At 39.6% G+C, this 16,868-nt stretch overlaps 1 pseudogene across 1 annotated transcript; it reads right to left on the bottom strand.

The window, feature by feature from the left end:
* Positions 1–1,720: 1,720 nt before the first annotated feature.
* On the bottom strand, positions 1,721–9,864 carry LOC148097693 (uncharacterized; annotated as a pseudogene). Its single transcript, XR_015716749.1, has 6 exons — positions 9,804–9,864; positions 5,747–6,045; positions 5,373–5,651; positions 4,968–5,054; positions 2,988–3,037; positions 1,721–2,577 (listed from the first exon to the last, which is right to left on the bottom strand). The product of XR_015716749.1 is annotated as an uncharacterized LOC148097693 (transcript).
* Positions 9,865–16,868: the final 7,004 nt, after the last annotated feature.

The raw sequence follows: 16,868 nt of genomic DNA on the forward strand, positions 1-16,868 counted from the left end.
GGTGAGTGTCTGCATGGCAATGAGCAAAACAAGACTCCTAATGCAGTAAAAGGATAAAGGGAGAGAAAAAAATCCAGAATATTCATTCATGACTGACCTCCCCAGAGGCTGCATCTCAATGTTTTTGAAGCACTGTGGGATCATCTTTATGGAGAATGGAACAAAAGGCAGACAACATCCAAAGAAGAGCTTTGAATGTCCTTTATCCTTGCCAAGTTGAGTTGATAAAAAAAAAGTGGTGAGACAAAAAATAACATGTTTATTTATGTTTAAATCAATACATTATACTTGCACAGGTTTCAATAAAATGCTGCACCTATTACCTCATTTTACAAGCAAAATATGAAGAAATAAGGGGTGACTTAAGACTTTTGAAAAATAAAAACATATACAGTCATGTCAAAAAGAAAGCTTTGACTCTATGTGTAAAAACACTTTTACTTCCTCCATTTAAAGCCACATGAATGTTACCAGGGTGTAAATTGTAAATGTTGAAGTCACACTTCTTCGAAATATCAAGTATATATTCATGTAAAAAAAACTACACTTATTGCCTCTATAAGAATTAAGAGGTTAAGTAGTAGCCAGGTGCTCCTAATCAAATGCAATTCTTGGAAAGCTAAATTCAGTGTTACTAAACACACTCAGGCCTGATTACTGGCAAAACTGTTGATTCATTTAAAGAGAAGCTGTCTGCCAAACTGAAGCAGGCTAAGATCTCAAAAAGCAACAAACCATGCCACGATCTAAAGACACACCTGAGAAGCATAGTCACTGACATCTATCAGTGTGGAAAGGGTTACTAAGCCATTTTAATACTTTGAGACTAGATGAACCAAAGTGAGAGCCATTTTACACAAATGGAGAAAACTTGGAGCAGTGCTGAAGCTTCCCAGGAGTGACCAGCCGGCCAATATTACTGTAAGAGTGCACTGACCAGGAGTAAAGAGGTCACAAAAGAACCTAGAACAACATTAAAGATCTCCAAGCTTCATATGTCTCTTTAAAGGTCAGAGTTCATGTTTCAACAAAACAGAGACTGGGGAAAAAACGACCTCCATGGGAGAGTTCAAGGAGAAAACCACAGCTGATCAAAAAGAACACAGTGGGTCATCTCACGTCTGTGAAGAAACAAATGAAATTGAGAAGTATACACACACACACACACACCTATGCACTTATAATTAGTGTCAGTGTCACCTGGTTCAATGTGGTTCATGTGACATGAAATGCTTTCAGGCGCATTTACAGACATCCAAAGTTAAGTGGGAAGAATGTGATCAGTGACCTTTAGGGGATATGGGTCATCATACAGGTGTCAATATGTAGGGACAAAGAGGGCTCTTTCTAGAGGACAGAATGATCTGTGGGACATTGACACTATATATACTGTAGTTAAAAGCGTCTTGTTGTTCTTCCATTTTGCATGTAAGAGGAATCCACGTACATGTATTAAAGTCTTCCAAACTGACTTAGTGTTCATCTCTTTATTGTTTCAGCCTCTACAAAGAAAACACATCATTACTGCAGTCAATCTGACTAGACAAACAAAAAAAACTGAAAAAATTGCTCTTCTGTTTTCTCCATCACTGCCACAACTGCACACAAGCCCATACAGACTACACACATATGGCTACTGTTTTTTACAACCATGTGACATTTTCTTTCTAAGTCTGGAAAAATGGCCATTGGTAATTTATTAGAACAGTCTATTTATCTGTATGATTAGGTGTGCTGCACAGTGTGATAAAAGTGATGTTACCTTATCTGCCTTTGAATGGTTTCAAGTTTAATGGGCAGATGGGATATTGCACAGGAATGAGCAGCAGAAAATTACAGTATTGCACTTTTTAAATATAAATATTAATAACAATAAAGTGGAGTGACCAGTGCAGATTAACTCCATTTTATTGTCTATGTCATTATCTATGACAAGTTAATAAAGAGATTAAAGAGAAAACATATATTAGTATGATTATTAGTGTAATAACAGAACACACTAAATATTGCAGATATTTCACAATAGTCTGCAGCTACATACACTCATTGGTTCTCAGCTGACTCTACCTTTTTTGTTGCTATGTCTGTAAACTCTGTGCCTATTTCATGTTCTCAAAAACAAGACTTTGAAAGAATAAAAATTGGGTTTACTAGCTCTGTTAATTCAAATTAAGAGAAATATCCAGCTACCTTTAAGCTAGACCACTTTAGACACCTTTGTGTCTAAAGTGAGCTACATGTGAGTGAACAGATCCACATTCCTTCTGATTAACATGTTTCCCTCACAGTAACAGTAACATCCACATTTTACATATATGGTACATCAGTGAACTCTGTTGATCATTATAAATACAGTTACTGGTTTTCTTCAGGTTTGGGTGTTTGTTGTTGGACTGTAGAATTGGGCTTTGCAGCTCTGTCCACCTGAGCATACACCGTCTCTGGCTGGGGGATGTTTTCAGTCTTAGCGGATTTTTGTCCAGTGTGAAACTCCACCAAAGCATAAGTAGATGTTGGAGAATGACATGAGTGATGTCCTGAGGGAGTCTGATTTTGAGTCTGGCCTAGAATGATGTCCTGGAAATAAATCAAAAGTGCTTTGTTAGGAAAATGTAATATTTATCTTACATGTTTACACAATAATAACCCAGCGAGAAAATATCACAAACAGTGATGTCTAAATGTGACAAGAAGAAGCATAAGGTTGGATCTGCATCAGCAGACTAGGTGGAACAGTTGGTGTAGAAAGAAGATGGTGTTGATTTTAGAAAGTAGTTTGTGAAACAGTGTTTGCTCACGTATATAGCTGGATGGCCTGGATTTCAGTCCAGTTTAAAATAAAAAAGGACATTTAAATAAAAAAATGTTTCTTAATAATTTAATTACTCAAAATTGAACCATTTGTACCTACAGTTTGACTAGCAGAGTGGGAGAGTTTCTTCTTCTTTAATAAAAAAAAAAAAAAAAAAAAAATCTATTATGCTTACCTCAGGAACCGCATATATAGTATTTTCCTGGTCCCCTCTTTTACTTTTACCTGTAAGTCAGTCATAGAAAATATAAGTTGACTTGCTTGAAATTTACATTTTACAGGGGAAATTATATTTCCTTATTAAAGTGTTACATTTACATCTTCTACAAGGTGATTTTTTTAGTACATAAAGAAACAATCTTACTGTAGCCAAACAGAAGTGATATAGTGGACTAATACAATAACATTTATTCCCGATTTTCTTTGTTAACTCATGCTATTTACTTAGAACTTTGATACAACCCTGTTTTGTCAGTAGACTGTAAACAGATCAGTCTGCCCAAAAAAGAAGAAAAAACCCTCATCCCTCTTTGCAGTCAAAGTGATTTTTATATTTTTACAGCTTTTATTCAGTGTGAAAAACATGCCTATGGAACCTGTCAGAGTCACCCATTAAAAACAACAAGAACAGCAGCATACTATCGTAATAACTACACTGTAACCCCCACATAGTCACAGAATATACACTACATATCAATTTAACACTGGCATTTTTCATTTTATATAAATTTTGAGTAGTTTGAGGTATATTTATGATATATTTACAGACAACGTACATCTTTACATAAATAATACAAATTTCAATTGTCTCTAATGGGTTGTTGTCACGATCCTGGGTCTTGTGACCCAGAGTTTTGAGTTTTAGTTGTTTTATGTTTAAGCCCTTCAGGTTTTCTAAGTTCATTTTTATCATGCCTAGGTTGTTATAGTTCTTTGTTATTAGATTCCCCTTCTGTCTTCCACCCCTGTTAAGTCTCCCTTGCCCTTCATGTGTTTCATGTCTGTGTCTTACGTTGTCATGGCTGCGTCTTATGTTTCCTGTTTTATTTTGAAAAGGTCTTGTGTTCCTGTGTTCATCATTAGTTTTACACTTCCACTGTGATGTCGTTATGTTCATGTGTGTCAGCTGTTCCCCCATATGTTCCCACTTCTCTCATTAGCCTCCTGTGTGTATTTAGTCTGTGCCTTCTCATTCAGTCTTTGTCGGATCGTCTGTGTTGTTCCCATGCCATGACCTGCATTCAGGTTTTCATATATCCTCATCATCATTGCCATGTTTATAGTTTTGTTTGTTTTTATATTTGCCAGGGTTTTTCATAGTTTGTGTTTCCTTTCTAGTTTACCCAGTTTAGGTTATTGCTTAGTTTGCATTGTTTTTGCCCTTTTATTTTGTACTGTTCTGCCTGCCTTAATAAACTGCTCGTCATCAGTTAACTTTGAGTTTTAGAATGTCTGCACCTGGGTCACTCTTCACACTCCACGCAGCTTGCCTTGGCAAACTGTGACAGTTGTGGAAATCAAGATTGCCTTTGAATTGCTGCAACCAACATTACACAACCTCTTAAAGCTAATAAAAACAATGTTTTCTGTTCCAATGTTTTTGCTTTGTTTCCCCCCCCCCCCCCTCCCCCTCCCCCTCCCTCAGACAATGCTGGTGTGCACAAGGAACACAAAGCAAAAAATAACTGTATAAAGCTTTTGTGCCTGCCCTACAAAGCGTTTATACAAATTTGTTGTATTTAAACGGTGTTTGAGAAGAAAGTGCCATCTTGTGGAGCCATGATTTGAGTAAGGTGGCATAATTACAGTAGAAAATAGATACACCCCAGTGGAAGACATGTGAGTGATGAAGCCCTAAGATATTAGCCACAATAGCAGGTCACCAACTTCCTCGCTGTCACACACATACTGAAATTACCTGACTGTTGATTCACAGTCTGGGAGCTATTTTTGAAGATGGTCAAACTTTGCAGTCTTTGCTTAAGTCTGGAAACTCTGAGCTTCAAAATTCTGGTGTAAATTCTTATTGAAGCTAAAGATGGTAACTACAGCTAACTACAATGAAGTGTGTGCTTCAATGCAAGATGAAATTTGTGTACTTTAAGTAGCAGCAAGTCCCTGAAAAAAGAAAAAACAAAACAAAACTGGAACTTACATTTCATGATGACACAAAGGGTAATGAAGAGAGTTAAAAAGAAGAGAACACAAGCTGAAGCTGCAATTATAGTGGCTCCACTGGGAACTGTGAAGAAATCAAATTATTATATCACAGAAATTCTGACTAGGGTAAGTACTGGGATTTATTTGCAAAAAAAAAAAAACTAAACAAAATGATTTACAACAGGAGCCAATGTTTTACTGATAACTACAGTATTAAGTGACATGTGGTTGTGACAGTTTGCTTAAACAAGCTCTTTAAAAAGACAACTTACAGTCAGTTCATGCCTACATTCCAGTTGACTTAACCCCACTGACTGCAAATCTTTGGACTTTAACAAAGATAGTAGATAGACATAAGAAGAACATGCAAAAACCACACAGCAAGGTGTTGTATTCTCACCTGTCTCTGTTTCACAGTAAGATTTGAGCACCTTCATGGTTTGATTCCAGCTCACTTGGTTGCTGTGATTACAGAAAATGGTGTCTTGCTGCAGGTAAAAACTTAAAGAGGAAAAAAAATGTGTGACCTTTAAATCATTTTCTTCTGCATGAGAGCAGCTTTTACTATCACATCTGAAACTACTGTTAATGTTAAAGTCCACTGTGCTGCAGGTCACAGTCAGGTTACAGGAGTCTGAGCTCTTGGACACAGGGTCCACTGTCAGGTCAGCAGGAGTCACTGAATCGGGGGGGGGGGGGGGGAAGGAGTGTCAAAGTATTAAAATCAGGTCTATGATGTGTGAACATTTCAAAACAATGAAAAGAGAAACCTACCTTGAACTATGACCTTATATTCAGCTACCCTTTGCTCTTTTCCGCTGATTGTTACTGCAGTATAATCCCCACTGTCATTGTGTTGTACATTCCTCACTAGCAAAGAGTCATTTTGTCCAAACAACTCAGCCCTTCCTTCATAATTGTCAAACACGACTGGATCAGTATTAAAAACATGTTTCGCAATATTGTTACTGTAATTAAATTTCCAGAGCAAATCAGTCTTTTTGTCAAGTTAACAAATTTCTCTACATCCAGGTGTAAGTCTTTTCCATGCAGCAGAAACAAAGGCTGGAGCCCTAAAAGAACAAAAAAAAGAGAGGTAAGCTAAAAAGCAGCTTTATTGCTGCAATTAAACAAAATAGAAATTGATGCTGGTTAGAAAAAACAAGGCAAACTAATGACTAAAGACAGAATCTTCACAGCACAAAAGGAGACTGAGACACGCTGTATACACACAGGATAATTAAGAAAAAGGCAACAACTGAGACAACATCTGAAACTGATCAGTAGTAATTAGACACCGGAAGTTGAACTGAACCAAAACAACATAAGAGACATGAGGTCACCAAAATAAAGCAGGAAATGACAAACACTGACCTGGACACTGAACTTGACACAGTCAGAAGACAAAACACGGAGACAAGACTGGGATAATTAGCATCATCTAATGTGGAACCGAGGACTAAAGGCAAAGATAAACACCAAAGCAGCAATATCATACTCAGAGGACTACATACAAGAAATAAACGACACTGCAAAAACTAAAAGAATATTCCAGAAAAATTCAGAACTGACCATGCTTAATATCAGAATAGTAAACATGCAACTGCAGTCCTCCTAAATCAAATGCAACTTTTTTTATTATTTATTTATTTGATTATTTTTATTATTGTTTAGTCACATCCAACTGCTTTTTGTCTGTGGTGTCTAGAAAATGGTGTGGGCTTCATATAGCAGATAAACTTTTTGTGGGAAGCCTGGTTGTTTTGGAATTACAGGCTCCATCTCACAGTGGTGGTGGACCTTTAATAACTATGAATGAATATATCAAACCACCCAAAACATATCTATCCAGGATTGAGACCAGGAAGCACAGATGCGGTCTTACACATCTCCTCATGAAATACCCAGGAACACCCCATCCCCTCAGAAACCGTCATAAACAAAAAATATTAAAAATAATTTCATGTACACCAAAGAAGGAAACTGTTATACATGGGTTATTAAATATTCAGTGAAAGTTTATGGCAGAGAACAGATGGGTTTGGCTGTCGGAGGGGGGCTTTTTTGAACTGCAGGTCCTAGGCAGCAGCTCTACCTGTACTAGAAGCACCTGCTCCTTGTCGTTTCCATCTCTGAAACGACAAGGAGCAGGTGCATCCCAAGAGTTTCTGGGTTTTTTTGCTGGTTCTTCAAATGTTCAATAAAAACATGTATCTGAAGAAAGCTTTGTAACTATCCCCACTAGTGAAGACTGTCATTTCCACAATCACTTCCTGGTGATGAAGGAAAACGCTGGGCTGGCATGTAAAAGGGCATTTATTCCCTTCAAGAAGCTCCATAAAGCACCCCTCCAATAGCCAAACCTATCTGTTCTCTGATTGGATAGTTAAATTTGTGATTGACATGTCATTGGCCGATCAGATGAAAGGAAGAAAAATAGGGTCAAAAATCGTACTTGTAACTTGAAAGTTGAGTGCAGAGTTTCACACGTATTTTTTGGCTAAGTCCACACACAAATCTTTTTTACACATACACAAATTCTTTTTACATATGCAAATCCTGGTTTACAAGTGTGGTGAACAACATAAGAACTGTTTGTTCATATTCTAAGGAGCAGAGCTTCAGCACTTCCTTTATTACTTCCTTTAGCAAAGTGGCTCAGATTATGCAAACATTACCTATAACTGCATTTTCCGTTTCATGCCATAATTTGCTAAATGCTATGAATTTTTAATAACAGCATGTTAAATAAATACTGCTTTTTGTCCAGTTCTTGTTGGATAAAGATTTATGTAAGAACTCCACACTGAGATTATGATCTATAATCAAAGTGTAGCCATAATTTAAGGAGATGTAACGGTGGCTGTGGCGACAGACAGGTCACATACTAATCGGAAGGTTAGTGTCTTATTCCTGTTTGCACCAGTCTGCGTGCCAAATATTATTGGGTAAGATACTAACCCACCAAGTTTTTCTCTGATGAGTCTGTGTGAATGTTACAGAAGCACTTACATAGAAAGTCATAGAAAAAAATGCTAGTATAAACCAATGACTGTAGAAAACAGTCATTGGTATGAACGGGTGAATGAGGCAAATAGTATAATGTGCTTTGAGTTCTCAGAGCAGAAAAGAGCTGTATGAGAACCAGTCCATTTAACATGTGTAAGATTCAGTACATTTAGGTAACAACCAGAATTCTGGCATAAGCAGCACAAATTACTGACTAAAATTAAGCAGACCTGATGAGGATGCATGAAGGAGAGACTGAAGGAGAAAGCTCTGATATAACTATTTATATACTGCTCTCTACTTATGAATTCTCCTACCCGCCTCTCCTTAGTTTCCTTGGTCAAGAAAAGGAGCTTTTCAAACACATCTCCTGTTTCAGAGTGATGCTGAAAAACCTTTCATGTATTTGTTACTTCTATGATGGACTATTGCAATTCTTTATCAAGTTCTTCTAAAAGCTCCCTGAGAAGCCTTCAATTAGTACAAAACATTGCACCAACACAAACTAAAAGGAGAGGTTATATTTTTTCTATATTAGTGTCTCTTCTTTGCCTTCCTCTTAAATCACAAATTTAGTTTAAAATCCTTCTTCTCACACATGAAAATGCTAAATGACCAGGTCTCATCACACCTTAAAATGGGGTGGCTGTGGCCCAGGTGGTAGAGCAAATCTACTGACTGGAAGGTTGGTGGTTTGATCATTGGTTTCCCCAGTCTGCATGTCTTGTTGTATTTGAAGTATTTTTGACGGATAACTTTCACTATGACTTTGGATCACTGACTACGATTGTAGCAGATATTCACACTACTAACTGAACATCTCAGTGTAAACTACATTTAACTGTATAATAGGGCTGCACGATTAATCATTAGAAATCGCGATCTCAATTCATACTTACGTGCGATCTCATTTCCAAATGACAACGATTTAAATAATAATAATAATAATAATAATAATAATAATAATAATAATAATAATAATAATAAAAAGACGACGACGATTGTACCGCATTTTGATCCGGGACGTAATCTGCATGAAAACAAGCGCTCACTTTTCCTGCTCAACAAATGACAAGGGCGGAGCCTTATACCACGTGATACAGCAGCTGGCTGCTAGAATTGGCAGGGAAAAAACAACGGAGAAGACGTCAGGGATGACGAGAAAGTGACAGGAGAAAATCCGTCCCGGTCAACCACCCAAACATCAATAACGGGAACCTTATACAGCGCTTCCCTATACACGTCGAACTCCCGCAGGCACAAAGAAATTACAGAGGCTATTACTTATCACCTGACCAAAGATATGGCTCCATCAACACTGTGCAAAACGAGGGATTTAGGAAAATGATCAACACCCTAGACAAACGCTACACAGTGCCGTCCCGCAACTATTTTTCTATTGTTGCACTACCTGCTCTATACACGCAGTGTCAAGCAACGGTGGAGACGGAATTTCAAGCAGTACAACATTTTGCAGCAACGAAAAAATGTGAGACATTTGTTGTTTTTATGTTTATTTATTGTTTTTATGTTCAGTCGAAGCTGTTACAACTGTTACGAAGTTGATGTGCAGTTAATAAGCGCAATAAATATTTATACTGGAAAAGAAAATCGTGAGAGAATCGTGATCTCAATTCTAAGCAAAAAAAAATCGTGATTCTCATTTTATGCAAAAGCGTGCAGCCCTAATGTATAATGTTGAATTTTATCAGCATCGTGACTAAAAATACCAGCATCACTACAAACATGGCATTTTGTATTACCAAAAGATTTTTAAAAGCAACAAAACAATAGTTATAAAAACAACAGAGCGATTTCTTACCTTGTACTGCTATTATGTAGAGCAGAGAAAAAGGAAGTAGCACTAAACTACAAGACATCATTCTTCCAACTGAGCAGTGAAGGAAGCAGAGTAACATTTTGATAAACCACACCTCTGGGGCTAGTAAAACTTTTCTTTTCTTGGTTGGTTAAATGAACAGTTGTTACTTTTTATTAAAAATGTTTCATGGAGAAAAAATAAATACATTTTAAAGAGGCGTTAGCCATATTTTAAGATGAGTAAAGTTATGAGTGTTTTAAGCAATACAAATGTATCTTTGACATGTGTCAGTGTCAGAAATGGCATCGAGAAACAAAGACATCAAACTAGATCCCACCCGTTTATGACTGGACCAAAGACAAATGATCATGTTAGCAAAGCTGCGTTTTGTAGATTTGTTACAAATGTACAGACTTGCTGATAATGTGATGTTAGAGTTTCAGTAGATGCAGCTGAGGTTAACATAGTATCAGTAAAACTTAAACCTCAATTGCAGTTTCAAGTCTTGAAGTCTTGCAAGTCTTACAGTCTAAACAAACAATTCCACATGAGCATAGCTGACTATGACCTATACACAATCATTTTAGTTATGTACATCAGACACCAGCAATGCTGGTTTTTTTGCTTCATGTATGTGGATTAATCAACTGATTAAAATAAGAGCATATCTGTCATAGCTAAACACTTAACTGGCAGACTCACAACAGGCTCAGAGACAAAAATGTTTACAGAAAGCAGGAAAGTGCAAAAGCAGATGAGAATTCCTTATGAGCAGCAGAAAGTTCACATAATGTGAGAGTTTTCCTAGAAGAGTGAGTTCTTCCAGAAATCGTTTTCAGGGTGGATGAAGAAAAGCAAAGATAAGAATAAATCACTGAGCTTGTCTTTAAAGACACTTTACACTCATAATGTAATTCCAAAACAATTATTTTTCATCTTATTCAGATCCATTAAACTCATGGATCACTTCATTTGTAACTATTAATATTCCACATTCTCACATCTCAGCACTCACCTGCATTGTATCCTACTGTTCCACTTTTTGTCTGGGATTTCTGCAAGTGTTTAAGGAACAGTAGGCTACCGTTTTTTTACATAAAGAAGAGTTCCTTTAATGTTTGTGCATATCTGGACACATTAATATTATTTAAGCTACAGAGACATACAAAAAAAATTACAGTTTGATTTGTTAAAAATTAATCATCTGTTTTTAAAACTAACAATTCAATGATTTTTAATGTTTAAGTGCTTTTAGTGGACTCAAAATTTAACACACATTCACGTGTGTGTTAAAGTGCTATGTTCTGAAGCAGCAACAGCAGTCACGCATGACAGAAAACATGAAATACAAACACCATTACCAACATACAGGTCACAAAAAACGGTTCAGGTTTGTCTACTTTTCAGTTGTAGTGCTACATTTAATTGAACTATTACAGTACATGTTTGGGTTTTTACCAGGAAATGAACCAGTCATGATTCTCTCAACTGAGCAATGAAGAAGGTAGCATAATGTTTTGTCAAACCACACTTATTGGTCCTTTCAAGCTTCTCATTTCGGTTCCGTATTGGTTCTTCTGTTTTTTTAACCTCTTTGGTTCGTTTTTTGTTTTGTTTGTTTTTTTCTGTTTGCATGGTGAGCAGATCAAAAAAAAGGAAAGAAGAGGGGGGCAAAGAGATAAGGTAGAAAGAGTACAGACTTGCTGATTGTGTGACATTACTTCAGTGTCACAGACAGAGGGCAGTAGGTCGTACATCTGTCATACAGTCAGACTAAGCTGAAGCTGCAAGAGGTGTTGAAACATAGACCTATGAAAAAGGAAAGGGTTATAAACGGGTGAACACAGCTACTTAAATAAGTGTCCACTCGTTTAAAGCAGTAAAATTAAGTTTTTCTGAGAGAAATTTGAGAGAAAATCAATTCAGAATTTTGAAAACATAAGATAAACCCTCTACTGCATCTTTTATTTATTTTTTTTATTTTATTTTGAGATAGTGGCACTCTTGTTTTGCACTGAGAGAAAAGGTATGAAAATAACATAATTAAATTGTGGGAAAAGGTCACTCGTGAACAAGACCCCGAGATACTTAAACTCCTTCACTTGGGGCAAGAACTCGTCCCTGACCCGGAGTGGGCACTCCACCCTTTTCCGGCTGAGGACCATGGCCTCAGATTTGAAGGTGCTGATTCTCATTCCCAAGGCGAGCTGGAGGCCATCACCCAATGAAGCCAACAGAACCACATCATTCACAAAAAGCAGAGATCATCTCTGATAAGCATCAAATAGCATTTTGAAACCGATATGGGGATTTCCCAAGAATCAATAGCCAGAAACCTGACACATTTCAGTATCGTGCGGTGTTTGTTCTTAAAAAAGGGGTGTGAAACTCAAGTCCTCAAGGGCCGGTGTCCTGAAACTTTTAAATGGTTCCCTGCTAGAACACACCTGAATAAAATTAGTTGGTCATTATCAAGACTTGACTGCATGCTGAGGTGGCAACCCCTAACCTTGTATCTAAGTGAATGTGCAGATGTGGACAAAATTGTTAGTACCCTTCAGTCAATAAAAGAAAAACTCACAATGGTCACAGAAATAACTTTAATCAGACAAAAGTAATAATAAATAAAAATTCTATAAATGTTAGCCAATGAAAGTCAGACACTGATTTCAACCATGCTTCAAGGGAATTATTTAAAAAGTAAATGCATGAAACAGGCCTGGACAAAAATGATGGGACCACTAGTCTTCTGCCCTCAGCTGAACGTCTCTATCAGCTTATGCAGAGAGCTAAACATTAAATGGCTTCAGTAAACACTCAGGAGACCGCGTGGCATTCTTCAGAGCTTTACTGATCCTTATTTTTTCTTTTTGTAAAACTGTAATAACAGAAACAGAATACAGTGTATTCACTCTCCATACAAATACACAAAGATTACATTAAATATTGTTGACTTGTGTAAACAGTCACTACACAATCTCAGTATCAACACTACCTCCGCGTAGCATTTCAAGAGATACAGCTAACACCAAATGCTAGTATGCTTCATGTTAGCAAGCTAAACAAAGGGCTAACAGCTAGCTTGTGCTAGTAATGTAACAAACTCTGCTAAGTACACAAGAAACTCATTACTTTGCTGAACAAGGTACTAATAAGTGAGAACAATAAACCGTTTTTGCCACACTTACAGATTATGCCTTTTCAAGGGCGTCAGATGCAGGAAATTACAGAGACACAGAGAAATGGACCTTCCCTGTCGAGCGCTGGGAGAAAACCACTGCTTGCGCTCTAACATGGCGCTACCCTGTCAACCCACTAGATGGCAGGCTTTGCCCAGACAAGATCAGGAATAAACATATTTTCTGACACGTTGCAACAGTTAATTACAGAACTAATAATTATGATCCGCCATATAACAAACTTATAAAAAACATACCTTAGAAATAACAGGAGGGACAGAATACTCCCCGCCTGACGTCTGCAGGACGTCACACCAACTAAAGCTGAATCCCACTATTACAAAGGATATTAAGAGTCTTTCAGGCTTAGCTCTTAGGTACCAGTAAGACGACTTCACTGATGGGTCTCAGGTACACTCTACATTCGCCACTGCGGATGATCTTGACTTCGATCTTCCTTACTCTGCCATCTTGACTGGGGAAGGTCTTTGTGACTAGCCCTAGTGGCCAGTCAATCCTGTTTTCTTGTCCCTCTTTGAGCAGGACCACATCTCCAATTTGTAGGTTGGGCTTTGATGCCCTCCACTTGCGACGACCCTGTAGTCCGCTGAGGTACTCTCTCCTCCATCGTCCCCAGAAGACGTTGGCTAGGTACTGTACACGTCTCCATTGTGCTCTAAACAGGTCCTGATCATGGAACTGACCTGGTGGTACTGGGGGCGCACCGACCTTTTGTGTGAGTAGCATGGCAGGAGTGAGAATCTCAGGATGCTCTGAGTCAGCAGAAACTGTGGTAAGTGGCCTTGAGTTGACTATTGCAGTGACCTCTGCCATGAATGTCACTAACACCTCATGTGTGAGCTTTGCATTTCCGTGCTGCAGCAGCATTACGTCAAGGATCCGCCGACTGACGCCAATCATGCGCTCCCAAGATCCAGCCATGTGCGATGCATGTGGAGGGTTAAATTGCCACTCACAGCTTCTGTCTCCAAGATACGTGTTGATTTTGTCATTATGACAACCCTTCTTGTCGATTTGGAGTTCTCTGCAAGCACTCACAAAGTTTGTGCCGCAGTCGGATCTGAGTAGTTTAACAGCACCTCGCATGGCAACGAAACGGCGCAGAGCATTAATGAAAGATGAAGTGTCCATTGCTTCTATCACTTCGATATGTATGGCACGAGTGCTCATACACGTAAAGATCACTGCCCATCTCTTGGCCTCTGCTTGACCTCCTCGTGTCTTTCTGACTGTAACAGGCCACGGACCAAAAACATCTAGGCCCACACACGTGAAAGGAGGGTCTGTACACATTCTGTCTTCTGGTAGATCTGACATGATCTGCTCTTGTTGCTTTCCCCTTAATCTGCGGCATATGACACAGTTGAAGATGACACTACTGACGGCTCTTTTCCCACCCACAATCCAAAAACCTGCAGCTCTGATCGCACCTTCGGTGAAGTGTCTGCCCTGATGACATACTTGTGCGTGAAAGTGTCTGATTATGAGCTGGGTTATGTGGTGTTTACTGGGAATGAGCATGGGGTGTGTCTCATCTGTCGACAGTTGAGCTCTTGCCAGCCGGCCGCCGACCCTAAGAACTGCATCAGCGTCTATGTAAGGACTCAGCTTACTAAGTGGACTTTGTGAGCGAATGGACTCACTCTGCTCCAAGCACTTGATGTCATCCGCATACACCTCTTTTTGAACTGCACAAATGATAGTAACCTTGGCCTGCTGAAGCTGTTCTTCTGTAGCATAGCTGTTGCACGTGTGCCATCCACGACATGCACTCTCTGTTTCGCCTATAAAGGACTTGGCAATGTGCAGCAGTCTGGCAATAGTTTTCAGCAGACGACTCCAATTTGAGAATCTCTCGAACCTTGTGGTCCCGAGCTCTTTTTTTGACAGAAAGGTGGCACAGGATACGATATCTGGGCGCAGCTCGGTGTCATTTTCAGGGCAAACAAGGTCAAAAGGTTCTTTCTGTATTTGCCGTTGGCCTGAATTCTTAAGGAAGGCAGGTCCGCTAAGCCATGTAGAGTGAGACAGATGCTCAGCGGGCAGTGCTCGTGTGGCATGGTCAGCTGGGTTTAGCTGTGTGGGTACGTAATGCCATTGGTGGGTCTGGGTAGAACGCCTAATGCGCTCCACACGGTTATGCACATACACATAAAAGCGTCTTTTTTCATTGAAAATATATCCAAGGACCACCTTCGAGTCGGTGTAGAAGTTCACCTCATCAATAGTAGTGTGAAGCTCCTGCTGGACCATTTCCGCCACTTCTACAGCCAGCACAGCAGCACAAAGTTCCAGTCTTGGAATTGTGATGTCTGGTTTTGGAGCCAGCCTGGCCTTTCCAAGAAGAAACCCAACTTCACTGAGCCCATTGCCTGCTGTGAGTTTCAGGTAAGCGACGGCTCCAACAGCTTTTGTGGATGCATCACAAAAAACATGCATTTCTTTTCTCTGAGATTCAGATAGTGAGATGGATGTATACATGCGGGAGATCTTGAGCTGTTGTAAGTGCATTAGGGAATCTTTCCATTGTTGCCACTTGTCCTGTTTCTCCCTCGGCAGCGGTGCATCCCATTCGCTAATGTCCATAGAAATCTCTCTCAGAATGGAGCGGCCTTCGATGCTGACTGGCACAGCGAAGCCAAGTGGGTCATACAAACTGTTGATGACTGACAATACACCACGTTTGGTGAAAGGCCTGTCATTGATTTCAACTTGAAATGACAATTGGTCTGTCGACAGGTCCCAGCCTAACCCAAGGCTGCGTTGCATGAGTGGGGCGTGTTGTCCACGTTGGAGTTCCTGCGGACCTGTAGCTAGATCTTCACTTGGGAAGGCACTGACGACTACAGGGCTGTTGGATGAGATCTTGTGAAGGCGGATGTTAGACTGAGCCAGCATCCTTTGTGTTCTGTGAAGGACGTCGATCGCCTGGGTCTCAGAGGGAAATGACTTTAGCCCATCATCTACATAAAAATGGCACTCAATAAATTCCCTTACATCACTGCCATATTCTTTCTCTCCTTCCACAGCAGTTTTCTTGAGTCCATAGATAGCAACTGAGGGGGACGGGCAATTCCCAAAAACATGGACTGTCATGTGAAACTCGTCCACTTCTCCATCCAGGTCGTGATCGCGGAACCACAGGAAACGCAGATAATCACGATGGTCCTCTCTGACCGTGAAGTTGTGAAACATCTGCTCCACGTCGGCCATCACAGCATGTGGGTCACCTCGGAATCTGAGAAGCACGCCCACAAGGCTGTTATTGAGATCTGGGCCTTTACACAGCACTTGATTCAGAGACACATTTTCAAACTGGGCGCTTGAATCAAAGACTATTCTGATTTTTGCTGGCTTTTGGGGGTGGTAAACACCAAAGTGTGGGAGATACCAGCATTCTTGGTGGGGTTTGAGAGGGGGAGCCCTTTCTGCATGACCTTTGTCGAAGATCCTTTTCATAAACTCCACATAATGATCTTTCATCTCCGTCTTTCTCTTTAATGTCTTCCGTAGGGACATGAGGCGGGTGAAAGCCTGCTCTCTGTTGTTGGGTAAGCGACGTCGGGGATGACGAAAGGGCAGGGGGGCGACCCAGTTATTTGCATCATCTTTAGCAAACTCTTTGTGCATAATGTTCAGAAATGTCTTATCTTCTGCAGAGAGTGCCATTTTGTCATCATCAGTAGTTTGTTGAAAGATGTGTTTGCCCAGTTCATCTTTGACCTGTGTGCTCTCAAAAAGGGGGCATTCTTCTGTGATCTTCACCTTTGTGTAGATTTTGTTACAACAGGGAGAGAGAAAACTGGGGCGGCCATTATCCAGTATGTTAGTCTTGTAGGAGTTCACTGTGGGTCTGTGAGCTCCC

The sequence above is a fragment of the Neolamprologus brichardi genome, chromosome 18 (assembly GCF_056152115.1).
Source record: "Neolamprologus brichardi isolate AB-2024 chromosome 18, ASM5615211v1, whole genome shotgun sequence".
In the NCBI taxonomy this organism is placed as follows: Eukaryota; Metazoa; Chordata; class Actinopteri; order Cichliformes; family Cichlidae; genus Neolamprologus; species Neolamprologus brichardi.